The 26,367-nt window shown below is 50.6% G+C and overlaps 1 long non-coding RNA gene across 2 annotated transcripts in view; it reads left to right on the forward strand.

Moving 5' to 3' along the window:
• Window positions 1–1,557: 1,557 nt before the first annotated feature.
• The window catches only part of LOC103010102 (uncharacterized), a 36,334-nt gene continuing 11,524 nt past the window's right edge, over window positions 1,558–26,367 (forward strand). For both annotated transcript variants that reach the window (XR_009005858.1, XR_009005859.1), the window contains exons 1-2: window positions 1,558–1,959; window positions 17,151–17,352. This is a non-coding gene — a long non-coding RNA (uncharacterized LOC103010102). The remainder of the gene's footprint in view (window positions 1,960–17,150; window positions 17,353–26,367) is intronic.

Below are 26,367 nucleotides of genomic sequence, written 5' to 3' on the forward strand. Positions count from 1 at the left end.
ATTAAAGAAACTTAGGCGACCTATCAAGCAATTACAATATAGGGACCTTCTTTAGATCCCGAGTCAAACAAACAAACTGGGCGAAAAAAACCCTCAGAACATGCAATAATAAACACTGATGAGACAGTTGGAAAGACTGAATACAAATTGGATATTTTATGATATTAAGAAATTATTGTTAATATTTTTAGATGTGATCATGGTATTGTAGTTTTATACTTAAAATTAGAGCCTCTTTTGGCGATCAATACTGAAATATAAATATGAATGAAATAATTTGTTGATTAGCGTTTGCTTCCAAGAATCCAATGGGAGGGAGAAAGAACAGGGGAAGAGATGAAACAAGATGGGCCATGAGCTGATTTTTTGCTGAAACTGAGTGATGGGTAGAGAGAATCCTTAACCATCTCAAGGGTCAGAAAACTAAGGTCTGGGGGCCAAATCTCGCCCACCAACTAGTTTTGCACTGCTCATGAACTAAGAGTTATCTTTAGATTTTTAAATGGTAGAAAAAGACAAAAAGATTGTTTCATAACATGTGAAATCATATGAAGCTCAAATGTTAGTGTCCACAAATAAAATTCTACTAGAACACAGCGACATCATTTATGTACCGTCTGGGGCTGCTCTGGGGCTATGAGAGCAGAGTTGAGTAGTTGAGGCAAAGAAAAATATTGCTCTCCCTGGAACCCTCTCTCAAAGACTTCCCCACTTTCACCATTTGGCAAAACATACCCCATGCCTCATCTATCCCCCTGGATCCCTCCTGCTCTCCAACTCAGAAGGTGTCTACTACATTGTGAAATAATATTTTTCACTGAGTTAATCTTGACCTGAAGTCCAGGGTGGAAATTGCAACATTAACACATACATGGCTTGGCAGCTCTGGCTGGATTCTCATACAAAATTGTCCAGCCCAAGCCATTCTTTGATGGTCTGCACCCAGGCTGCTAGTCAAGCAAATGCAACTGTATATTAAAGCTACGTACGTTTTACGTGACCCGTGGCAGCTGAACCCTTGAAGGCTGGTAGGATTTTCATGAAAGTCTGCCCATTGAGAGCCATTACCTGTGATTCTGAATTCTGCAGTGCAGGTGCTGGTGCAGCTCTGGGCCTCCGCTGTGGATTTCTGCTGAAGGCAGGCGACCTGAGCAGAGGACCCGCTAGGAAAGAGCGCCTGGAATTCCACTGCAGACCCTCGTGTTGTCCGTCTTCATGACAAATCAGTCCTCAGGCCGGGTCTCTGGCGAGTTAACTGGGTGGGAAGGAGGACGGTGGAAGGAGCCTGAGGCTGGAGACTCCACACCTGCCCCGCGGCCGGCGCCTGTCAGAAGTAGTGTGGCTTGTGTGACAAGGGCTGGTTGGGACCCTGTACGAGTACTCCTCAAGGCAGAGCTTGGCCACTGCGGCTGGTGTCAGAGAGCGTGTCAGGCAAGCCCCGATCACGCCTTGGCGTTGACCTCACCACCCCTGGCAGGGCCGGCTCACCGGCACCGCGCTTGCGCCGCCCACGCCCGCGCTGCGGGGCAGGCAGTTTCAGCCCCGCCCCTCGGTGCCCCCAGGGCGCTCCCTGATCAGTTTCCTCTGTAGTTCACTCCCTTCTGACGCTGGCTTCAGGCCGCGGCCCTGGGAGGATGGGCCTGTGTGTGTGTGTGTGTTTCCCCTGATCCCAAAAGCACAGGGTGTGAAGCTTCCTGGCAGCAACAGGCTGATTTGGCTCCTCGGAGACAGGACGGAAACCTCCAGCCGCGATGACCCGGTCCAGGTCCCCGCAAGCACGGGTCCTGCCTTTCACGTGGCCGGAAGCCATGCCCTGCGTCTGGTGCCGGAGTTGGAGGAGGTGGAGAAAATGAAGCCCCCGCTGGGCTGCGCTCAGTCTGGAGCAGATGACCACCCCCTCAGAAGAGGCTGGAAAGAGGTTCTCTGTAAAACTTCCGGAGTGTCTGGATGAAGGTGGAGGTGGGCCCTTTTATTTATTAATTTTTTAATCTCTTTATTTCTTTATTGAAGTATGGTTGATGTACAATACTCTATAAGTTACAGGGGTACAATATAATGATTCACAATTTTTAAAGGTTATATTCCATTTATGGTTATTATAAAATACTGGCTGTAGTCTCCATGTTGTACAATAGATCTTCGTAGTTTATTTTCTACCTAATAGTTTGTAGGAAGTGGGCCCTTTGAAACAGAAAGTCCAGGAAGCAGTGAGAGACTGAAATGAGAATAAAAGTCAAAATTCTCACCACGGCCCAGGCCCTGTTTAATCCAGCCTCTCTGTCTCTCATTTCATGCCACCTTCCCTCACCCCGACCTGGTCTCACAGTGGTCTTTACTCAGCTGCTCAAGCATGTACAGCTGCAGCCTCAGGGCCTTTGCACGTGCTGCCCTCCCCCCTGCCTGGAATGCTTCTGGCTCCCCTTCTCCATCCTCCTCGCTTTCCAAGCCCTGACCTTTACCCTGCTCAGCCTGTAACCCACCCTTCTCTTCTGTTTGGCTCTGAGGGAGAGCTCTCCCCTCTCCCCCGTAGGCTTTCCCACAGTTGTTCTGTTTCATCCCTTTTTTGAGTCCTTCAAAGCCCCTGATACAACTCACAATTATTTCACTTATTGTTTTACATATTCATTTTTGTCTCCATCCCCCACACCTAGATTATCATTTCCTTCAGGCCAGGCACCCCGTCTGACTTATTTTCCACCGCACACCCAGCACAGTGCCTGGACGTAGCAGGTGGTCACTAAATGTTTACTGCATAAATGATGACTGATTTGGCAGTCACTGTGTTAAACTTTGTTTCTTATTCACAGTTCCCTCTACAATTAGGCTAAGTGATGTTCTCAGGTTTGGTTGTTCGATCTGTGCTTTTTTTAAGGCCTTTCATTCCTCCTGCTTTTTGTTCTCAGTCTCCTGGCCATTTTGATGCTCATTAACAATCCTTATCATGGAGTGGGTAGAAAAAGACATTTGCTTCTCTTTCACTGAGTCCACACAGGACTTGGTCAGACCAGAGCTCTAATTACTGGCTAAGCGATCATGTGGGGATTATTTATGACTCCAATTATCCATGAGATTTCTGTCCACTCAGAGTAGGCAGTAGTCAGAATAGGCCGACTGCTTTAACAAATAACCCCTAAATCTCAGAAGCTCAGATGAATGCCATAAAAGTTCATTTCTCACTCATGAATGTCCTCCCCCAAGGAGTGACTCAAGGCTCCTTCTATCATGTGGCACTTCCATCTTCAACACCTGGCCTCCCAGGTCACCTTGATAGACAAGAGATCATGGGAAGACACCTGGACACCTCACCCTCTTGGCCAATAGTGATGCACACAGCTTGCACTCAGTTCCATTAGCCGGGTGGTCACACGGCCCCATGGCGATACAGGGACTGGGCAGAGGCATGAGAGATGAAACCTGTGGTGGGCAGCCTTGTCCACCAATAGGTCTCACAAGGGGACCCTGAGAGTCCCTGCCGTGGCAGCAGGTCACAGCCTGTAGGAAAGAAAGCTCTTGTAACTTCTTGACCTCCTGCCACTTCTCGTACCCTCTTGGAAGAGCCAAGTGCCCTACAAGCCCCAGGGCACCATCCACACAGCTACAACTGCCCTGGAACTGTGTAACGTGTGGCCCTGTTTAAGAGCACGAGAGAATTTGTAGGTACCTTCCACTTCCCTTGTTCATTGTATCCCTCTTCCTGGCTTTTCTCTGGAAGGTTCTAGCAGGTAGCGGTGCCCTAATGTGGCCCCACTGGCTGCCCGCGTCCCTCAGTACCCTGCCAGGCCTATCAGCCCCAAGAGGGCTCCATTGGCAAATGGTCCTTTTTTCTCTCTTCTCTCATCAAATTCCCCCTTTTCAACATGGCTTAAATTGGGTGCTTGGAAGAGAGCAGTCCTACTGGGTTTCCTGCCAGTAAGTCATAAAGGACCCACAACACAACACAACTCAACTCTGAGACACTTGCCTCTAAGCAGGAAGTCAGTGGCAGACACAGATCCGTGCAGACAGAAAGGGAAGGACTTCAGGCTGCCAATTGTGAGGGTCATCCATTTTGGTGGGGAGGGCTTCCTGGTGTCCCTCGAATAGAACCAGGCAATGCCCTCTGTTTTGAAATGTAAGTTGTATGACTATTCAGGTATGGTGAGGCCAGCAGATCAGGAGACAATTGCTATTGTAAAGTAAGACTCACAGTTTCCAAGAGCAGGGCCACACGGGGAAGCACCAGGTCAATCAGGAGCCAGAGACGGAGGCGGGGATGATGGGGAAGAGTCTTCACTATGGTTTATCCACTGCAGGGGATGGACAAGGCAGGGGAAGCAGGCTTGGGATTGGTTTTGGGAATAGTTCAGCAGGCTCTGGGGTATACAGGCTGTCCTGAGTTGTCTGGTTCCTGGGCCTGGGGTGATTAGGGCCGGGGACTAGTGGCCCCGAGTGTAAGACCCCGATTGATAAGGGAGGTGGCTGGGATGTGGGTTGTGGGCTCTGGATTGGTTGGTTTGTATTTGAAAAGTGTTCTCACAGGCCAGTTGCTGCTTCTTTCTAGGAACTGGTAACCCTGGGAGGGGCAGTCCCTCCAGGAACAGCAAGGCCCACAGGTCAAAGCACCAGAAAATACAGAAACTCAAAGATGTGATAAATACACATCCTCCAACTAATAAGCTAATTAATGCAGTTCAATAGATGACAGTCCCGTCTAGCGGCAAGAGGCACATTTGGGGATAATGACTTGCCCTACAGTCCATTGTGCTGACGCCTCCCACCCTTCCCCACACCCCCAGCCCACGAGCAAGTCCAGTGGGCTCCAGCTCCAAAATGCCCCAGACCTACTTCATGTCTTCCGTTCCCCCTGCCCCACGGTGCTTGCCTGAACCATTGCAGAAACCCTTTACTTGGATGTCCCCTGCCCTCCATCCCAACATAATCTGTTCACCAGAGTGGCCAGAGAAGGTATTTTGCTATTGCTTGGTTTTGTCCGTTTGAAGTTTAAAGGGTCTTTTTTCCCACTTTTGTTTCTTCTGCAGTCTAAAGAGTTCTTCTGTAAACTTTCATTATAGCAATTTTCAAGCGCACACAAAACAAAAGTGAATGTAATACCCCGCCAAAACCCCACCACCCAGCTTCAATACTTAGCACCCCATGGCCAGTCTTATTTTAACTAGACCCCGACCCACTTCTCCCCTCTCCCCACACTATTTTGCAGCAAATCCTTGACAGCAGAGGATCTTTATAAGCAAATCAGATCTAGTCACTTCCTAGTTTAAAAACCTACCATAGCTTCTCAAGGTATTGACAGTGAAACCCTAACCTCACTGGGCACTCGGAGCACTGCTTGACCACTCGGATGGCATCTTCTCACTCCGCTCCAGCCAGGAGGCCCTTCTGTTCTTGGACTCTCTGAGTGGATCCCTACCTCAGTGCCTTTGCACTTGCTGTCCTGCTCCCTAGACAGCCTACTGCCCCACATTTACATGGCTGGCTCTACCGTAGCATCCACATCTCAACCCAGACACTCTCCCCATGAAGGACTGGCCAGTTCATCCCTCCCGCACACCACTACCATAACACTCAGAAACTAGTTCACTCGCTTGAAAAATATGCTTATTCTAAAATCAAATCTCCAGAAAAGCAGAACCTTTGTCTATTTTGTTCAATGTTATATCCCCATGGCTAGACTAGTGCTTGGTCTATAATAAGCACTTACAATTTGTTGAGTATAGCCAACAAAAAAGAATAAAAGTGAAAACTAATAACTGTAGGGCAGTTTTATTTTTCTTTTTAAGCAGGAAGTAATAGGCAATCTCTTATATAATCCAATCTACAGGGAGTAGAGCCACATCGATGAATTATTTGAAGCATGTTGGGCTGATTCTTTTATTTTTTTTTAATTTTTATTTTTTGGCCATGCCATGTGGCATGCAGGATCTTAGTTGCCCAACCTGGGATCGAACCCGTGGTCCCTGCATTGGGAGCAGCGTGGAGTCTTAACCACTGGACCGCCAAGGAAGTCACTAGGGCAGTTTTTAAAAATAAACTTTTCTGGTGCTCTTATAATTAAATTAACTGATTTAATCAAGCATCATTTGTTAGGAAAAATATATTTATACAAATTTGTGTGAAAAAGAAACCACCTCTTATTGCTATATCTGTAAAAGATGCTAAGTGACCTAAGGTTTTTTGTTTGTTTGGTTTCTGTTTGTTTGTTTTGGCTGCACTTCATGGCTTTTGTGATCTTAGTTCCCCGCCCAGGGATCAAACCCGTGCCCCCTGCACAGAAGCACAGAGTCCTAACCACTGGACTGCCAGGGAAGTCCCAAAGTGACCTGAGTTCTGATGCTGCATACAGGGAAAGAAAGTCAGGGGTGAAATGACTATTTGCAGTCCTTGCAAGTAGCTCATGCTTCCAGCTAAAGTGAGAATGGAGGAACTTGTGGCTTGTAAAGTTCATTTATATGATGAGACTACACTCTCCAGCTCTTAATGCCATGCCAGGGGGAAAAAAAGCCTCTAAGGAGACAAGAGTAATGAATTCTGAAATGAGAAGTAAAAGATTAAAATTTAGGTTCATTCAAGAAAAGCCTCCATTGAAGGTCTTTGAGTATTTGTGGATCCTGATTGATGGAATGCAAATTATAAAGTGAAATTGCATTGTGTTTTTAATTATTTCATATCCGATTTTAAACAAACACCCACATAATGTATTAATCGGTGAAAATCCATTCCAAAAACTCGTCCTTTCTTCCCAGCCCTGCACCCCACGCTCTACACCTACACAGCCCCGCCCTCATCCACCACATCTCCCCAACCTCCCCTGCCTTACAACCGGGATTCTCTCTTCTTTCTGCCTGTAGGAACTTTTCTGTAGAACTGGGGTTCAGTATTCCTGAATGTGAGTGCGTATTGCTTTACGCGAAGTACGTGTAGTAGAAAAGTTTCACGTTGATTAAATTTGTATTCATCAGAGGCTTTTAAACTCCCTAGAAGGGTGTCCTTTTACAAAGCAAGCCGCGCTCCCTGTAACTGCTCCTTTGTGCAAGGCCACGGGCTGGCCTGATGGAAAGCAGGCGGGACCCGGGACCCACGTGGGCGCTCCGTCTCCCGGCTCAGGCCAGCCTTCAGACAGCTGGGTGGGTAACAGGGTCCCCTCAGCCTTCTCCCACACGCCCCTCGTCTCTCAGGGAAACAACAGCATTATTGATTCAGGCACTGGTAGGAATGAGCAGGGCCTGGGCAGGCTCCCAGGATGCAAACCCTTTGAAGATAGAGAACTCCAGGCAACCAGGAGCGCTCGGGGGGGGGGGGGGGGGGGGGGGGGGGGGGGGGGCGGGGCCCGGGCCCAGCAAGGAACCCGCGGGGAAAGATGCGTCTGGCTTCCTTAACTCCGTGCCTGCCCCAGGCCTCCTGACCTCGAGGCCCTCTGTGGCTGGGCTGGCCTGGGCCAGCCTGGGGGGTTTGGAACGCAAGTCTCTTTGAAGAAGCCACTTTGAGTTCTGTGGACGGCACACATCCAAGACTTGGTATACATGCAGTGTCACTTTGAGCATTTTTCTGAGTGCCAGCGAAAGCCCTTTACAGGACTAACTCATTTAAACCTCACAGATCTCTGTGAGGTGGGATTAATGTCATTTTACACTCAGTTGAGGAAATTGAGTCATGGAGAGGTCTGAAACCTACTGACATCATACAACTTGTAAGAGGGGGAGCTGGGAATGTACTCTAAGCCATTTGACATCAAGGTCCAACTTCTTGACCACTGTGGAGCACAGAGCCAGCACAGATAGAGATCAAAAACACAGACCCCCCCCTCCCCCGCCGCTGTGTGGGATCAAATCCGAGCTCCGCTGATTTTCAGCTGTGTGACTTTAGCAGGTTGCTAAACCTCTGTGTGCATCAGGGGCTTTGAGTGCAGAATGGGACTCATGATAGGACCTATCACACGGGTTTAATATGAGAACGAAATCAGGTGCTATATGTCACTGCTTAAATGGTGCCTGGTAGATAATAAGTGCTCTGCGTCTGCCTTTGTAAGTCCTACAGCACCACTGCCCAGCTTGCAGAATCCTGTTTTTCTGGCTCCTTTTCCCACCTGCTCATGGAGGACACCTACCCCCTGCAAACCCATGCCAATTATTTCAGGCAGGGGGACTTTCTGGAGGAGGTCCTGTTAGATGCAAGTTCCGAGCTGCATCTCTTTCTCTCCGGCTGGACATTGTCGGTGATTTTCACCTTCAAGGATGCTGCCTTCCAAGGTGCCTAGAACCTTTTCTCCAGGGCCTGGTAGACACGGTCGTCTCTCCAGATAACGTGGTGCCCACCCCCATCCCTGCCAGATGGGCGACCGGGCCCTGGTGCTCCAAGGCTGAACCAGCTCTGTTCTCTGAGCCCTCATTGTGCCAGAGCCATAGGGGACCAAGCTGGGCAGCTTGCCTGAAGGGCCTTGCAGAGCACTTAAGGGAATTGGCTTCCGATCTGTCCTCACAGAGTCCATGAGCTCATAGGAAGCTGGGCTGAGGGTCACATCTGAGGCAGAAATTAGAATTAAGCCTTCTCTGCAAACGCCTGAAGCTCTCTTATCAACCCGCACCCCCATCTCACCATCCCCCTCCCCTCCTGCGCCCACACCCTCCCTCAAACCAGGGGTTCTCAACCTGACTCAGAGCCCCCTGGGGTGGCCTGGGAGGTCTGCACTCCGTGAAACTGAGTGTGTGTGTGTACACTTCCTGGGAAGACCCCCAGAGTTATTGTCATGCTCTCAAAAGGGGAACATGATCCCCAAAATGCCAAGGATGCTGACTTCCATAGGGTAAGTCAATCTGTTAGGTTCGTTCTCCAGGAAAGACCCAGAGATGGAGTTAAGCATGCAGCCGAGAAACTCCTGTGGGAGGGGACCCATCAGGCAAGAGGGGCATCTCAACAGGGATTCTGGAGCACAGCCCGCCCAGGAAAGGAGTCCCATGTTGGGCAGAAACACTGGGCCTTTGGACCACAGCCTTGCTCTGAGGTTGGCCTGGGCCGCCGGAAGAAGAGTAGAACCAGGTTTGAAAGCCGAGGCATGTCCTGGAGGAGCAGACAGCTAGATGCTGTCAGCCAGCCGCGCTCCTTGTAACTGGGCCTCAGGCCCTTTCTGGAAGGGGATCTGGGCCGTGCATCTCTGTGCCTGCTACGTGCTCTGGGCGGCACTGCACACAGCTCCTGGCCGGTCCACCCCACACTCCATCTGACTTGCCCAGGCAGATCTGATCTGAATCCTACAAGTGGCCCGGCCTAAGCCAAGCTGGGCCCCTCACCCCTGACTTAGTGAATACCGGGTCCCAGAGTCCTGGGCCCTGATCTTGACCTGGGGAAGAGAACTAGGGGGATGAGATGCCGGGTAGGAGAAATTATAGACAAGGGAAGCCCTTATCTTATGATTGGATTGTATACACGCTGGTTGTTTGGAATATGGAATACATTTTCTCATGGAAATTCTATTACAAATGTTTCCCTGGGCTTTTTTTGCAAAAACCTATTAAATTCATAATGATGTTGAAATAGTAAGAAGGGTCATCGGTCATCCTGAGCTCCAAGACCCGGAAGACGGCAAGGGCGAGCTCCCCTGAGTTGCCCAGGGAACCCTGCACAGTAGAGGACAAGGAGAAGTGCGCCAGCATTAGGGGGTAGAAGCGGCTGCGGTGCGGAGCCAGGGGCGTCCCAGGGCTTCTGCGGCGAAGGCAGCAGAGAGACGTAGCACAGGGATGCAGAAGGACCAGGGGTCTGAGTCAGGGAGAAGTCCCCGCGGCAAAGGCACGCTGCCCTGCAGGGAGGGTACGCCGCATCTTTCTTAACCGGGTTTCTTGCCTACCATCAGCCCAGGCCCCTTTGCGACCACCCTCAGGGAAAGGCTTAGCCAGGCTGGAAGGAGAACGCGAGACCCAGCAAGCTCTAGGTTAACCTCTGGAATGCCGGGGCCTCTCATCCCAGAGCGCCGGTAGCCTCAGGAGCCCGCCCTTGGGGGACGTTCTGAGAGCGACCACTAGATGGCGTGTCCGCCCTTCCCTACTCCAGGAGCGCGGGAGCCCGGGCACTAGGTGAGGAAACTGGTCGTTTAATTGCCATTTAATGAGAAGGCTGATCCCGATGTGCCCTCCTCCTAGGGAAAGCTCCAGGCTTCTATCAAAGGGAACAGCTTATTTATACTCTAACATGAAGAAGCATCAATTAAACACATTTAATGCGACCATAGGGGGAAAGCATCTAAGGGATGGAATACAGACTTGTTACCGTTTAAAAATATCAAACTGCCCATTCCGGTCTCCGTGGCCTGTAGATTGGACCTGGGAAGGGTCTCAAGAGTGCCTGGATCCCACAGAGCCCCGCCCCCTCCCCAGACAGGCTGAAGGTTGGGGGCTTGTCCAATACTCCACACCCATCAGGTGATCTTTGCGTCATACTCAATTTTCTTATTTGTCCCACTTGGACACTCACGTTGTCAGGACGTTCCTTACAATGTGGGGATTGAAAAATACAGTCATTGGTGATATTTTCTGCCTACTTGATCTGTAGGGCAGATTCTGGAAGATGCCATTGTCTGGACCAAAGTACACAGATCCAAACTGAATAAGTATGTGCCCAGGTATGTAGTATGTGGGAGCAGACTATGCACCAAGAAAACAATGAAGTCCTAAGCAAGTTTCACAGTTCTAAATTTGAGGCGAGGTCAGATACAGGGTGCTATTAAGGTTGTGGCTTAGTACATTACACAGATGCGCGAGGAAAGGCCCTCAGGAGAAATGCCTGCCTTTCCTTGATTCCAAAAATAGTGATCTCAGAAGTAACTGATCCCTTTTATGTTAAACACTCATCTGTTTCCCTTTCTTCATTAACTCCTAGTGCCAAACTTGTGGCCCATTGGAGGGAAGTCTATGAACCTGAACAGTATACTTTCTATTTTTTCCTCACTTCCCTCCTGGCTCCACTTTATTTCAACCACCCTTATCTTTCCTTTTTCACTTGCTCCTATTTTCAGTGTATATTAAACTTATATTTTGTGTCTCCTCTGTAAACGCCCTTAAATCCTTCCTTTGTGGAACAGAGCAAAATGCAAATAAAATAAAATGGACATCAGATGCATTCTTTCTGGGGCACAGCGTTAGGTCAAAGGGCTCCTGAGTATTTGTTGCCTGTGCTCCTTTGCAAGAAAAGAGAATTTTAAAATTCTCTGCCAGCCTACCTGAGTGGTGACATTTTCCAATGCTATTGATTTTACTTACCAGCATCTTTAATTTTGCTTAATCTTTGATTTGGACACCTCCAAGTTGTGTCTTCTAGACTTTTCTCTTTTGTATGTGATACACAAAGCCTACTTTTTCTGATTTTCTAAACTCGGAAAGTATATTCTAACTTCTCAGAGGACTTAGGTAGCAGATTCATTTTTAAGAATTTTAGATTGGTTTACAGTCCTATTATAAATGATTGCTGAACTTTTTTGCAAATTAAATTAAATTCGTAATGATGTTGAAATAATAGGAAGGGTCATTCCGAGCTCCGAGGCCTAGAAGACCCACAGCAATACCATTTCACGAGTCTGGCTGCTGCCGTGGAAACATAGGAAGAAACAGAGAGAAAGTCATGGCGGGTTGACTCGAAAACTCAGATATCCCCAAAGTAATACACTTTTTTGGCTGCTGTTGCTATGACAGATATTGAGACAGTCTTTGAAGGCCTCAATTCCTGAATCTCAAAGATTCACCCCCAAAATCTGAACATAGTAAGCACTCAGTACTATTGTTCAAAGAATAAATGAGTTCACACAACCAAACCAAGAAGCTGGGGAAGAATGAATGAATCTCCTGGGTCAGGCCTTGGCAGTTCCATCCCCCAGGTCTCCAAGTGGGACTGGCCAACTTTCAGAGTTATGAAGATTCGCTAAAATGATGTTACTGTGGTTTTCTCAAGGAGGAAGTAACTAGGCAGGAAAAGGCTAGTCTCTGGGAAAGGCAGCTTTGAAGGAGAAAGATCTGGTGGCCCAGGAAACTTCTCTGGGAAAGGGCCTGGAACATTGCTATTTTATCAAATGTGCCCCCTCCCTGCCTTCTCCCCCGACCTCCCCTCCCTCGAGTGTTAGTAACTTGCTGTATGGATGCCAGCAGCTCGTACGTAACACCACCATCCCGATTCCCATGCCTACTTCTGAATGCTTGTCCTGAGAGGTTTTCTATTTCCAAGGGTTTTATGTCATTGGCCAGACCTAAACGTTTAAGAGAACAAAGAGGGTAATTAGTCTGCGGGTTTGGGCTGTGTAAACAACTGATTTCTCTAATTCAGGTCAAAAGCTGGACTTGCCAAGGACATACATTTTTACTGAAAATGTGCATTTAGATTAGAAAATTTCACCCATTGGTATTTTTTCAGCTCAACAGACGGGTCTCCTCCTCCCTGGCTCCTGTCTCTTTGGCTTTCTCTGGGATTCCTTTTTCAGGATTTTTGAGCACCCCAGTGCCGTAGGGCTGGACTTTACGAGAAGCAGGCAGTGTTTGGTGTGGAGGCCTCTGCACAGACTGGAAACATTCACTTTCCCGTCCAGCCTCCCTCCCTGCCAAGGAATCAGCGAGCCTGGGGGAAATGCTTTCCCTACTGTGTTTACAAAGCACTAAATTTTCAGTCATTAATTCCCTTCCTCCAGAAGGAGCCTAATGGAGTTTTCTACTAGTCACTGAGATAGCAGCTATAACCCTGAAAGATCAAGAAAGCCAGAAGGGCCTAAAGTGAAGTGAGAGACAGGGGACAGACTTCTCCCGCTTCAGAGGGAAATAGTTTGAATATCTCAGTCACTACCTCACGCACTTGTTTATTTTATTTTCCTTTCGAGAACGTTCAGAAGTGTTGTGTAGATGGGGCCCCATCCTCCCCCCGTGCGTGCGTTCTTTGTCCTGGGGCTGCTGGCTAAGCTCTTCCCACCGTGGCGGGGAGGCTCGGGGTCTTGACCCCCCAAGGGCAGGCACCAAAGCTGGGGTACCCGGAGCGCCATACAGAAAGGGCCCTGTTTTCCCGGTGCTCAAATTACTCCTTGCAATCCAGGCTTCCAGGCAGACCCTTAACCCTCTCGGGGCCAGCGGGCTGCAGGGAGCCGTCCTCCTCCAAGCACACGCCTGCCCGTCTCTGGGAGCCCAGACTGCCCTCTCCGGGCTCTGGGGCAGGAGAGGGACACCATTCTGAGTGGAGACACTGCTCCCCGGGCAGAGTCACGGGAGCAGCCCTGCCCCCGGGCCCCCTACAGCTCTATGATGAGCCCAGGGAAGACTCCCCTTGACTCCAGTGTGGATTCGTCTTCTAGAGAATGCCCTGAGACTCCAGGCGGCTGTAAGTGTTGCCGTGGCCAGACTGGAGGCAGTGGAAGCTGTGTTGGCAGGAAAAGCATCAGCGTTCAAAATACGGCCCACAGGCCTCCGCATCAAAGTCACCAGGAAAATGCAGACTCTCCCTCACCGTCACCACCAGCCCCGCCACCTCCAGAATCAGAATCTTCCCAGGGACTGGGGGGTGACGGGGCTTCGATACAGGGCAGAGACCTAAAGGGTTTCTGCACCAGCCTCTGGGTCCCCGAAACAGGCTGCCCTCCTGGGCTCCCATGAGAGTCTGAGCAGACTTTCTTCCAGGTGTAGAAATACCAGGCTCCCCGGGAGGCAACGCTGCCTGGAGGCTGCAGGGGAGCTCTGAGGCGTGCCCTCCCAATGCAGCGGCCAGCAGTCTGTGCCTGCCTCCCCTCCGGACTCTGAAATCTTCTGTGTGCGCCGGTGTTGTTTTCATCTCCATGCCCCTGGGTAGGATCCAAGAGAGAATTCGAATCCCTCCAGAAATCCCTCGATAGCATGGATTTTGGTTACCCTGGCGATGGCCTTGGTCCCCCTGGCCGCCTGTTTGGCATTGGATCTGGCCCTATCGTGTTCGCATCCCCAGAGACACTGCCATGAACCTTCTCTGGAGGAAATTTACAGAGAGGCCTGAGGATCAGGGCCGCCTTTAGAGGAAGGAATTCCCTATCTCTGACTGCCAAATGAAGCCAGGGCCTCTTGGCCACCGGGGTAGCCCTTGAGACCCATCTCCTCAAGGAGACTTTCGAAAGGATGCTGGGACATTCTTCCTGTGTGAGCCTTTCCTCTGTGCCACGCCTGTAGAAGCAAGGAGCTGGAAGCCAAACCCTGGCCCTGCCTCTCATTCCGTGTGGTCTTAGGTACATTACTCACCTTCTCTGAGCCAGAGATTTTCTTACCTGTAAAAGAGAAATAATCATAATAATAACAATAAAGATAATGTTCCTGCAGCTTTGAGATGATGTGAAACATGCCTGTTCCCCACCCCACCCCCACCCCTGCCTATAGCATTCTCACCAGGCATCCAAGCCGGGAACTCAGGCACTGGGCCACTCAGGGAAATGGTACCAGGGAGCCATTCTAACTGCCTACGATTGAAATCCAATCTGTCACACCTGATATTTATTCCTGAGTTTGAGGGGAGATAATTATTGTTTTGTGGGAGGTGGTCTGGCCACGCCGCACGGCACGTGGGATCTTAGTTCCCCGACCAGGGATCGAACCCCTGCCTCCTGCGGTGGAAGTGCGGAGTCTTAACCACTGGACCGCCAGGGAAGTCCCTGAGGGGAGATAATTATTGTTAGTTTTTTAAAGCAACAGTTGCCCAGGCTGTTGACGATAGCTCCCATCAAGGCATATGCTCCACCAGGCTAGGGAGCGGATGATACCAATGCCGTCTTGCTTCTTGGATTTTCTCCTGAGCCCTGCCATGCTGGGGTGACTCTGCGTATAGTAAATATTTAAGCACATGTCTTGTGTAACGGTCACCAATCTGGATGCAGAAGGAGCCATGGAGCAACACGCTGTCACCTGCCTCAGCGTCCCGGCTTCGAGAGAGACGGTGTGATGCCAATACCAGGAGTCTCTTGGCTACCAGCGGCTGATGGGTGGCAGAATTCTGTGGCCTGTTAATTGTCTTGGAAACAAATCCTTGAATTGGGAGAGACAGAGAAAGGAACTGTAATTAAAGCTTCCCTTGGGCAAAATTTCCCAGTGATGGGAATTAACACATTTCTTGTGTGCCCGTTAAGCTCCAGGCTCTAAGCTGAGAATGTTACATATACAGATCTTCCTTGACTTACATTGGGGTTACGTCCTGGTAAACCCATCGTAAACTGAAACTATCTTAAGTCGAAAATGCGGTAAATACACCTAACCCACAGAACCTCAGAGCTTAGCCCAGCCTACCTTCAACGTGCTCAGAACACTTACATTAGCCTACAGCTGGGCAAAATCACCTAACACAAAGCCTACTTCACAATAAAGTGTTGAATATCTCATGTCATGTATTGAATTCTATGCTGAGACTGAAAAACAGAGTCTGGGTCCAGAATGGTTGCAGGTGTATCAGCTGGTTACCTCTCGATCACGTGGCCGGCAGGGAGCTGTGTTCGCTGCCGCCGCCCTGCATCACCAGAGAGGCTCGGGCCACAGATCACTAGCCCAGGAAAAGATCCAAATTCAAAACTTGAAGTGCTTGAAGGTTTCTGCTGAATGCAGACTGCTTTTGCACAATCGTAAAGACGAAAAATCATAAGTCGAAACATCGTAAGTTGGGGACCGTCTGTATTGAATCTTTTAATCCTTACAACAGCCAGAGAAGGGGCTCTTATTATTGTCACCAAGAAATGAAGGCTCAGAGAGGTTAAACTGTCTGCTCAGAGAACGAGGGGGCTAGAGGATGAGGCCAGAGTTGGGAGCTCTGCTGATGGAAAGAGGGAATCCGTGCTGCTCTTTTTAACCCTGCAGCCTCGTCAGCAACTTACCTTCAGAGACTTAGAGAGAAGCCTCGTGCTGGTCGGGACGCCTCCAGGTCTCTCCCAGGTCAATGCTAAACCTCTGATGCCTCCCGGATGCCCACTGGGCAAATGTATTCTGTCTTATCTCAACGTATATATTTAGTAAGTCTCAAGGGATTGGAAAGACAGAGACAAAAGCAAATAGAACAATGCAGGATTAAGGGACTGGGCAGTGAACAGGACCAAGGAAGCCAAACCATAAGAGACGTAGAGCCCGCTTCACCCTCACCCTCCCCTCACCCCGGCCCCTGTGCCCGCTCCCTCCTCCCTGCTCTCCTCACACAGACCTCAGGGTTCACCAGCCACAGCACACCCTTCCAGCCTCTGTTCCCTGAATCACCCACAGCCACGTCTACGTCCACAGTTCCTCCTTACACAGCTTGGTGCCTGGGCTCCCTGGTCACCCCCGCCGAGGAGTACAGCCTGCTTGTTCCCTGCTGGTTTGTACTCCTTTTGCGTGGCGTCATAATCGCATGTTTATACGTGTGTCCCCCTCTATGAACTGCACGCTCTTCGGAGGGTGGATCGTCTTGTGTTCATCTATGCTCCGCGCGTATGTCGTCCAGGGCTCGGTGCATGGAAGGCGCCCTATAGATGCCAAATGGCGGAGGAATGAAGGCATAGTGGCCTGGAAAGAGAAACTACGCATTTCCAATCCATATTCTGTGACAGGAAGGGTCTGATCATTGCTTTTGTTGCAAACTTAATGCAGTACTTTCTCCCTCAAAGACAGTCGCTATGACTTTGTTTCCTCAGGTAGCAAATAAGCTTACGCTGTCTCATAGATATCTCCTAAGGAATAATCAGGAACTAAATAATAACCTAACGTTCACAAGATCATAGGAAAACGAGAATAAGAAGACCTCTAGAATTCAAAGATAATTTTAAAAAAAACCCTGGAAAACTAAAGTTTAAAATCTTCAAGCAGGTATTTTAATAGATACTGGGACAATTCATTTCCCTTTTAAAGAATCACTTCAACTCCAAAATGTCTGTTGAATATCTCCCAAGTGCTTGACGCTATGAGGAAAATTATTAAGATCGCCTGCTTACAAAGCGCTTTATACTTCTCAGCACACTTTCACAGAATTGCTTCTGTGTTTCTGAGTTTCCTCACTGTGGCTGGCAGAATAGTGGCCCCAAGATGCCCACGTCTTAATCCCTGGAAACTGTGAATAGGTGACCTCCTGTGGTAAAAGGGACTTTGCAGATGGGATTGAGGATTTTGAGATTGAGATTATCCTGGTTTATCCGGATGAACCCAGTGTCATCACCAAGGTCCTTACAGGATGAAGTCAAGGGGTCAGAGTCCATCCTAAGAGATGAGGCGAGAGAAGCAGATGGTTGGAGTGATGTAGCCGTGAGCCAAGGAATGCAGGCAGCCTCCAGAAGCTGAAAAGGACACGGGAAGGATTCTCCCGATAGCACCCAGAAGGACTGCAGCCCTGCCGACACCTTGACTGTAGACTTCTGACGTCCAGAACTATGAGGTAATGAATTTGTGTTGTTTCAAGCCACTGGGTGTGTGGTAATTTATGACAGGTAATTTAATACACACATCTTTACAACGCAGATAACGATAGTCCTTACTTACCTCATAGGCTATGCTGTTAGGTGAGACACATGACAAAGACAAGGCCATTTAGTGACTTACTGTTACCAGAGAATTATTATTTTGTTGTTATTTGTTTGGGAGATCTTATCCTGTGAGGTCAGCAGATCCACCTTATACTCATGAGATGAACCCGTATTAAGTCCTTACTAGACACCGGGTCCTGCAGTAACGCCAGGGACCCTAGAGGAATCCTGGGAGCTCCTGGCAGGAGGCGAGGCAGACACCTCAGCAGGGACAGCCAGCACGGGTGACAAGGCCAGTTAGCAGTAACCCCAAGATCGGAAGGGACCCAGAGGAAGGAGAGTGGGGCTAACTGGGAGGTCCCTCTCATGAGGAGAGCCTTGAGCTAAAAACGGCAGATGGCAGAGACCACCAGGCGGCCCAGGGGAGGGAGCTGCAGGCAGGGGGAGCGAGGGACCCCCGCCCCGGGGGGCTGGGCGGCTGCCCAAGATCCCACAGCTGAGACCTAGACCTTCCGTCCCCTGCACTTCCTGCTGCTTTGGGTCGCTGCACATATGACTAAGCTGCTGGCGGCCCTCGAGGAATATATCGTCTACAAAGGGACAACCAGATGCACGCTGAGGGCACAGTTTAAATCAACCATAGAAGTCCCTGTCTGAGAGAGTTTAAAAGTAAATGGTGGGGAAATTCCCCCAGAAAGATGTATAAGCACTGGACGTGGGGAAGAGTTCGAGAGGCAAGGATGGGAGTCAGAACTTCCGGGGGGATAGGGAGTAGATGGCTGGGGGCTGGGGGTGAAGGAGGAACTTTCTCAGTGTGGAGGCTGGTCCTCCCGGAGGCTGGCGGCTGGGCGAGTGTGGGGAGCAGCCCAGCAGAGACCCCCCCAACCTCTGGGGACGTGAGGATGACAGGCTGAGTGCAGGAGGTCCAATAGGGCCTGAAAGCTACGTCCAGCTAAGACTTTATGCTGAGGGCGTTTGGGAAGGCCTGCTGAAGGGTTTTTGAGTAACAGGATGAGATGAACGTGTTAGAGATACTTATGGGTCTGTCTGTAAGACAGGGACTTACCTTTCTGGTGCCTGCTCCGTTGCTATTTGTTGGACTGAATTAAGATTTGCAGGATGGATTGAAAGACCAGGGAAATCTGACATCTGATCTACATCCCACGTGCTCACTCCTCATTGGAGAGGAAGCTAACGGTTGCCAGCCTGCATAAGGACCACAAACCCTAGGATTCACAAGAGGTTATAGAGTCACCTCCAGCTTATCTTTTCTTGTTGTTGCCTTTCATCTTTCCTCGTAAATACTAAATGTTTCACTAAGTGCAAAATGAAATAACACTTTTTATACTGAGTATTGGCTATTTATAACTGAGTGTAACTGAGTCTTGACCCAGTTATAAAACAGGAGCTTGAACGTGTTCGTTCAATGCCAGATTCTGATGGGAAGAAGCAAAGTCCTGCCTGTCTTCTGAGCCTTCGCTTGGGACGATCGCCGCCCAAGCCCAGCCCACGTGTCGGGAGCTGCTGAAATGAATGGGTGCTCAGCTACCAAAATGTGCCCCAACTTGTGCACCAGAAATAATAGTGACAATATGACGCAGAACACTAAGAATCTGTTAACAAGTATAATAGCAAGAAATGCAACTTGAACTTGGACAGAAGGAGGAGCATCGGTTCATAGACCCGAGAGACAGCAGGAGCACCGCGGGGACCACGGGGGCAGGGGTTCAAACTCAGACAGAACCTGCAGGCCGCTCTCGCCATATGCTGCTCTCCGCATTTTGGTTTCATTGTCACCATAAGGTGGTGGACGCTTTTCTCCAGGAGGTGGGGACCGTGACCACCAGCGGCCCCCAGGCTCTTCTCCCAGAAAGGAGCACCTCTTCCCCACCAGCTGCCATCCCGATGCATCTCAGGGAGGGGCTGGCTCAGACGTCCTCCCCTCCAGGGGAGGCAGAGACCTAGAGAGGGAGGGATGACAGCTCCCATTCGGGGACCAAAGGCAGTTCCATCAAAGGGGGGGTGGGGGGAACAGGCAGCCCGAGCAGGAAGGAGTCATTCTGATCCAGGACGCAAACTTCAGTGTATACACAGCAGCTTGTGGGGAAAGGAGGCCTGGGAAGGCTCTGTCATCTCCTAGACATCATCACTGGGGTGTCCGGGTCCTGTCCGGCTGCCTCCAATTTCTGCCAAGAGCCGCCACTTACCCTCCACTCCCCTGAGTCAGTGTCCCTCCCTCTGTGTTAGAAACTCAACCCACCCCCAACCCCTGCCGTGGAGGTAACAGCGGGCACAGCCATGAGAAAAAATGACAGAGACAAGTAAAGACCTAGCATTCTGGTTAGTCAAAGAATCACGGAAACCTGTAGCTTAAAAATGTCAGGTGTGGGTGAAATCAGATGAGGAAAGCATCAGTGGTACTTCAGAAGTTTGCAGACACCTCCCCTAAATGACTGTGAATTTGGCACCCATGGCAAAGGGTAAGTGATCAGTCAAGTCATTGGTCTTTGTACTGACCAGGGCTCGACCTTGACCACGGACAATCCCACTTGTTGAGAAAAAGGCCTGGCACAGGGGTAAAATGTTGACTTACTTTAGGGATAGCACAGTTGTATCTGTGCATTCTGCATTCCACTGCTGTTTACCACCAGTGCCTGCCCTGCTGTTCGCAATTGTTTTCAGTCCTCTGGCACCATTGATCCCTAATTGACCCCAGATTCCTGAGCGCCAGGAGCCTGCCCCGACTTGTGTCTGGCTGGCCCGCTGCGCACCTGTCCATTGGTGGCGTTCCACTGAGCTCAGCCTGGAAGGCCACCCTCCGAGCATGAGCCAGGCCGGGAGGCCAGCCTTCTCCAGGCCTCAGCGACAACAGAACCTCCCTGTAGCTAAGACACATATTTCCTCTTACGCGAAGCTATGCAACACAAAGGCCTTAATTTCCTGGCTCTCCGGCCAATAGTAATTCTGTCCGAGCTTGATTATTGGATAGCTGGCTGGGCTGGTTGTAACCTAGAGAAATGTTGTTGGCCGCACTCAGACGGACTCTGTCCCTTCACCCCAGGGCACACCGTGAGCCCCAGCCAGCTGGCTTTCAAAATCTCCCGTGGGTGAGCGGGTGCCTGGGTGGGCACAGCTCTTCCGCCTCCCCATCCCTGATGACAGGTGGCCCTCGTGTCATCTGGTGCACAGAGCAGAGTGGGTTCCTGCAGTGAGAACGCGCCCCGCACGTGAAGGGCAAACTGGAGTCTCCTCTGCTCCCAGCTGGCTCTGCTGGGGCGGCCTGGGGCCTCAGGGCGTTGTGTTTGCTGGGGACCGCGTGCAGCAGTGGGCTCGCAGGTGCCTTGGCAGCCTGAAGGAGGCTGCAGTTAAGCCCTGCGCTAAAACGACAGAGTCTTGAGGCCCGTGGTTTATTGGGTGTTTCCAAGAAAGGTGCAGGGCCCAACGTTCCCTGGGGAATCCACACGGCGCACATTCATCTGGCCACATGTGCACTTTTAAGATCTTAGGCAGATCCAGACTGGGGGCCCCCGTGCCCTTCCAAGCATCCTCCTGGTCTGCCTTTGAAATCAAAGCTAGACGGTCAGATCCAGACAGGAGGAGGAGTGGTGCTGAGCCTCGGCGAAGCATTAAACGCTCAGAGAGGAATGGCTCCTTGATTGTAGACAAAAGTTTGTTTTCCTCTTATACCACGGACCTGGAATGTGCTCTCTGATGATGATTACAGGATGAATCAGCACTCAGGTGATGGAAATCAGGCCCGCGTTCTGCTCACGGTATCCGGGCTGCGGGGCAGCTGTGGCCTAATGAGATCCAGCAGCCGTGCTCAGCTTTCCAGCGGGCGCTTGGGGGAAGGGTGTGCAGGCGCTGTTCTGAGGGGCTCCCTGCCCGGCCCGGGGGCTCAGCAACCCCACTGCCTGACCCCAGGGCTCTGCAGGTGTGCACCAGGGTCAGCCGCTCGCACACATGGACGTCCTATCTCTCAGGCGATAGGACGAGTGTAGTACCGAGGCCAGAGCTTTCCCCAGGACCGCCTCCCCAGCTCAAACCATGACCTAATCGTCTGAATCTCTCATCATCACACTAACTGTGTCTGCAAAATGCAGGTAAAATTTGCTCCTTTTGCACCTGGTGGAAATGATGTCTTCATTCCATACAGAATGAAGTCCCAAGATAGCTCACCTACAATAATGTAAGATCGAGTGGCTATAAAGTGAGGGGTGATTGATTTCCTGCCCTCTGCACCGAGCTCACCTGGTCATTTCACCTACCCCATTATAACACAAGCCCACATTTTATGAGACTGAATTTGGGGGGCCCTGCTTAGGAATTTACTATATTTATTAAGAACCCAAAGTATGCAGAGAAAAAGGCAAAGCACACAAAACCACCCTCCACCCGCTGCCAGGGCCACTCTGGTGAAATGCTACCATCGAGGACGTTTCCACCCGAAAGAGCTCAGATTTGAAACGCCCGTGGTCCTTGTCTCTCATCAGTGGCCCCCCAGGTAGGGGGTCAACAGGTGAAGGGGATGCACGTGGCCCTGGGGATGACATTTAGCCACCAGAGGTGCACAGGCGAGGGGTGGAAAGACGGCTCAGGGGAGAAGGCGAGGCAGGACACTGCTCTGGTCCTCACAGGCCAGTAGACCCAGACCTGGCCTTGTGAGTAAGCTGCCTCCTCACACAGCTCCGGGAGGGAAATGTGGCCGGTGATGACTTCTCCGCCGTTTTACGTGGCAGGTGAGCAAAGCCACCAGGCCCAGCTGTTCCTTCCAGCCTCGTCTTCCCCTTCACCATTATTGGAGCCACTGGTCCTGAGACAACGAGCAGCCTTGGGAAGCTGGGCATCTTCTCATCACTAGCCTTGCCTCCTGTCACTGTAGATGCCGTTCTTAAAGGAGCTCTGGCTCCTGAACAAGAAAGAAAAGTGCCTTCTCTGCAGCTTCAGCACAAAAGATGACCTTCAAGAGGAGACATCCAGCTGTAGAGGGCATGGGAGGAAATATTAATATTCACAGTTAATATTCTTCAAACTTTCTGGGAAAGAAATCACAGTACAGTTTCGACCTGGCCACTCTCTTGGAGGAAGTTTGCTTCACTGTCCAGAGTCTTGACCTCTCCAGAGGGGCAGCCGTCTCCAGATGCGGCCACCCGGCTGCTGTGGTCCTCCTGGAGACATCCTCAAGCAGACGAGTCAGCAGACTCAACCACTTCCTCAAAAGCAGCAACTTCTCACAAACAGAGTGTGAATTTCTCCCTGCCCCCTGGCTTCGCCCACAGGGAGGGCATGCCAGAATATACTAGAATGTTCCAGAACTCCATGGGAATTCTGGAATGCCTATACCCTCCAGCTAGGCAACCCAGCTCTCTGCTCCAGGCACTTGCAGGCTTCAGAATCTCCCCATGCATGTCCTTCCCCGACATGAACGAAACTCAAGTTCAGAGACTGGATGTGTGTTGTGTGTGTTACCTTCTGTGCTCAAATTTTCTTGCTACTCGCTACATCCTCCCTGCACTGCACTTGCTTTTCCTCTAACTTCTTTTTTTTTTAAATTAATTAATTAATTAATTAATTAATTTATTTATTTATTTATTTTTGGCTGCGTTGGGTCTTCGTTTCTGTGCGAGGGCTTTCTCTAGTTGCAGCGAGCAGGGGCCACTCTTCATCGCGGTGCGCGGGCCTCTCATTATCGCGGCCTCTCTTGTTGCGGAGCACAGGCTCCAGACGCGCGGGCTCAGTCGTTGTGGCTCACGGGACCAGTTGCTCCGCAGCATGTGGGATCTTCCCAGACCAGGGCTCGAACCCGCGTCCCCTGCATTGGCAGGCGGACTCTCACCCACTGCGCCACCAGGGAAGCCCTCCTCTAACTTCTAACCACTGTCCGCAGTGGCTGTGTGCAAGGCAGGAGAGCCCCACCTGCGAGTCTGGTCAGCACCTGGGAGCAACTGCAAGTTATATGCATCTCCTCTACGTCCTCAACATTCTATAGAAAAGCTCGACACAGCTTGTACCACATTACATGGTGACTGTTGCTATGCCTTCGCCTGGAAAATATGAACTGTCATTTACTGAGCACATCCTACGTGTCAGTGTTTAACATACATTACTTCCAAACCCATAAGATAGGTATTCTTTTTTCCCTATAACAGATGAGAAAACAAAGGATCCAAAAGGTGAAGTAACTTCTCTAAGATCACTCAGCTAAGCAGAGAGATCAAGCATCAGCTGGGCAGTCCTGGCTTCGAAGCCAACCTTCTCTCTATGACCCCGCCTGCCCGGCAGCGTCTTAGAAGCCTGAGGTCTCGGCTGAGTCTTTGCTTTCTGTCCTGGAGGTTTGCCCCGGGACTGAGGGGTTCCCTGGGATGAGGGACTCTGGGTGCTGAAACCGGGACAGTTGGTCACCCAACGTGGGAATGTGGATACGTGGACATTACCGTGGCCTCAAGTGTAGATGCCGGGCTGCGTGGAGTGAGGGGAAAGATCATGGCCCACAAGACGCCCCCTGCAGGGCAGGGACCACCATGTAAAGTTCTCCAACTTTTCAGAAAAGTTCCGGCTGGTCTCCAGGCCAGAATATAATAATCATGATCATTTGGAGGGTGCACACAGGACTTGTCAGTGGGCAAGGTTTGCCAAACATCAGAGAAACATCCTGGGGTTTTTCTCTTTTTTTAACGAATCCAAGAAATCTAAATCTAAGTAAAATTTTTGAAAGTATTCATGTATCCATTGGACTCATCGTCCTCAAGTGCTCATCTCTGAGCAGGCTTCAGGGTCCACAACCACCCGGAGCTTGATCGAGAGTCCTTAGGAGCTCCTGCCAGAAGGCCACCAGCAGTCCCTGTGCCACCCCCACCCCCCCCGCCACACACACACACACTCACCCTGCACTTGACCTTGTCAAAGCCTCTGCAGCTTCTCTTTGAGCTTCTGCAGGTGCTGTTTAGACCAAACCTTCCCCCTTCCTCCTGAAACCCTACTCATCCTCCGGCCTCTCCTCCTCCCAGAGCCTTCCCGCCACCTCCTTCCTGCCTGGGTCACATGGGCACTGGCCCTCTGTGTGGATGTTTGTTTCACTCCCCCTCCAGGCTGGGAGCCCTGCCAGGCAAGAGCCAGAGACCATCTTCTTCTGGGGTTCCCAGCATCCACTACAGTGTTTGGCATACAGATGCTCGGTAAATGTTTCTTCCAGTGAGATAGAAACAGAGCTTCTCGGGGCCTGCTGGTGATGGAAACAGCCCAGCTTGAAAGGCGGTCTGCTCCACGTTGCATCCACAGGTGCTCCAGGCTTACTTACAAGCACAGAACTTACCGTCAGCTTCGAGCCAGGGCCGCTGGTTCCTGGCTGTTGTGGAGGCCACCCCACGGTTGCCATGGGAACCAGCCACTCACAAAGCCTCCAGGGAGCCCTGAACTCCGCCCCCCCACTCCCTGCTGTTGATCTTCCTCACATGCTGCCATGGGAACTTCCCAGGTACCAGCGCCTCCCTCCAGCCCATGCCTTAGGCCAGAAGATGGGGGCTGGGCTTCGGTGGGGCTCGGACCACCCCACCTACAGCTGCTTTTATGGAAAAAGGCATTCAAGGTTCCAAAGAGACCAGCCAGTAAATGCACTGCCGGAGCACATCCTGTCAGATGAAGTGTCTTCACACTTGGCAGTGAGTTGAAAAGGGCGAGAACCAAGAAGCAGGCAGGATGGGGAAATCGAAGAGGGATCAGTTCTCCTTTACCCACAGGGTGGCTTTTGGGGTGTGTGGGGAGGTCTGATGCTGGGAAAGGGGCACCAGGGAACGTTGTCTGACCTGCCGATGGTGGATCCCAGCAGAGGTTTTACCAAGTGACTTTGAGAAGCATCTGTGGAGTATTTCACAGTTGAAGAAGCTGAGGCTCAGAGAAGTTAACCGAATCCAGGTTCTTATCGTCTTGGGCCTCTTCCAGGCGTGGTCTTATAAGTCTCCCATGCATGCCTCCATGCTCTCCTGGCCGGCTGGAATGACGATGACTCTGGGCAACCTTGGAAGTGACCAGTGACCTGGTGAAGAGGACAGAGCCTCTGCCAATCCAAGCCCCTGAATAACTGTGCTGAATCGGGCTGCCCACCAATTTCCGCCCCTGCGCAGGAGTATTGCCTGGACAAGAAATAAACTTCTCGTGTGACTACACACGGGGTCTGTTTGTTACAACAAGTAGCTTTCCCTAACCGAACAGTGGGACGGGAAGCTTTCGGCTTCCTTGTACTCCATTTCACAGGACTAGTTCCAGGACAACCGGTGGCATCTGAGGTATGTAGGCTCAGTTGGAAAGGTCCAGAGATGCTGGTATGTTCATCACGATAGCTTCTTCCTGTGCTCTGGAGGATTTCCAAGAAGTTGGCTCCAAGACAGAGCAATAATTGTTCACATAACGTGTTGCCAGAGAGATTATGGCTTTGCTGCATGGTATCTGGTACTTAAAAGGTGTTCTATAAATACTTGTTGAATGGATGGATAGATGGATGGATGGTTGGATGGATGGATAATGGCTTCTACTGCAGGGCAGGGGAAGGAGGGACTCTCTTAAATATAGACATGGGAGTCTAACTGAGGCACGAGAAAGAAGGTAAAGAGAGAGAGCTGGTCACTCCAGTGACAGCACCCTCTTAGGGTATGTTGGCAAGTCCAGCTGGGTAAAGAAGAGCAGGTGACCAGAGATGGACAGGCCCAAGGAGGCAGCAGATGTGTGGCGTGAGCGAGCAGCTCCTGCTGCCGGAAATGCTTCCCACCCAGCCCCAGCCAGGGCTCGGGATGCCACTTAATCAAATAAAAACACAGACAGGGTGCCCACTTAAATGTGAATTTCAAATAAACAACTCTTATTTGTCCTTGTGATGCTTGGGACATACTTATACTAAAATACTATTCACTTTTTAAAATCTGAAATTCAAATTG

This window comes from Balaenoptera acutorostrata, chromosome 18, assembly GCF_949987535.1.
Source record: "Balaenoptera acutorostrata chromosome 18, mBalAcu1.1, whole genome shotgun sequence".
Taxonomy (NCBI): Eukaryota; Metazoa; Chordata; class Mammalia; order Artiodactyla; family Balaenopteridae; genus Balaenoptera; species Balaenoptera acutorostrata.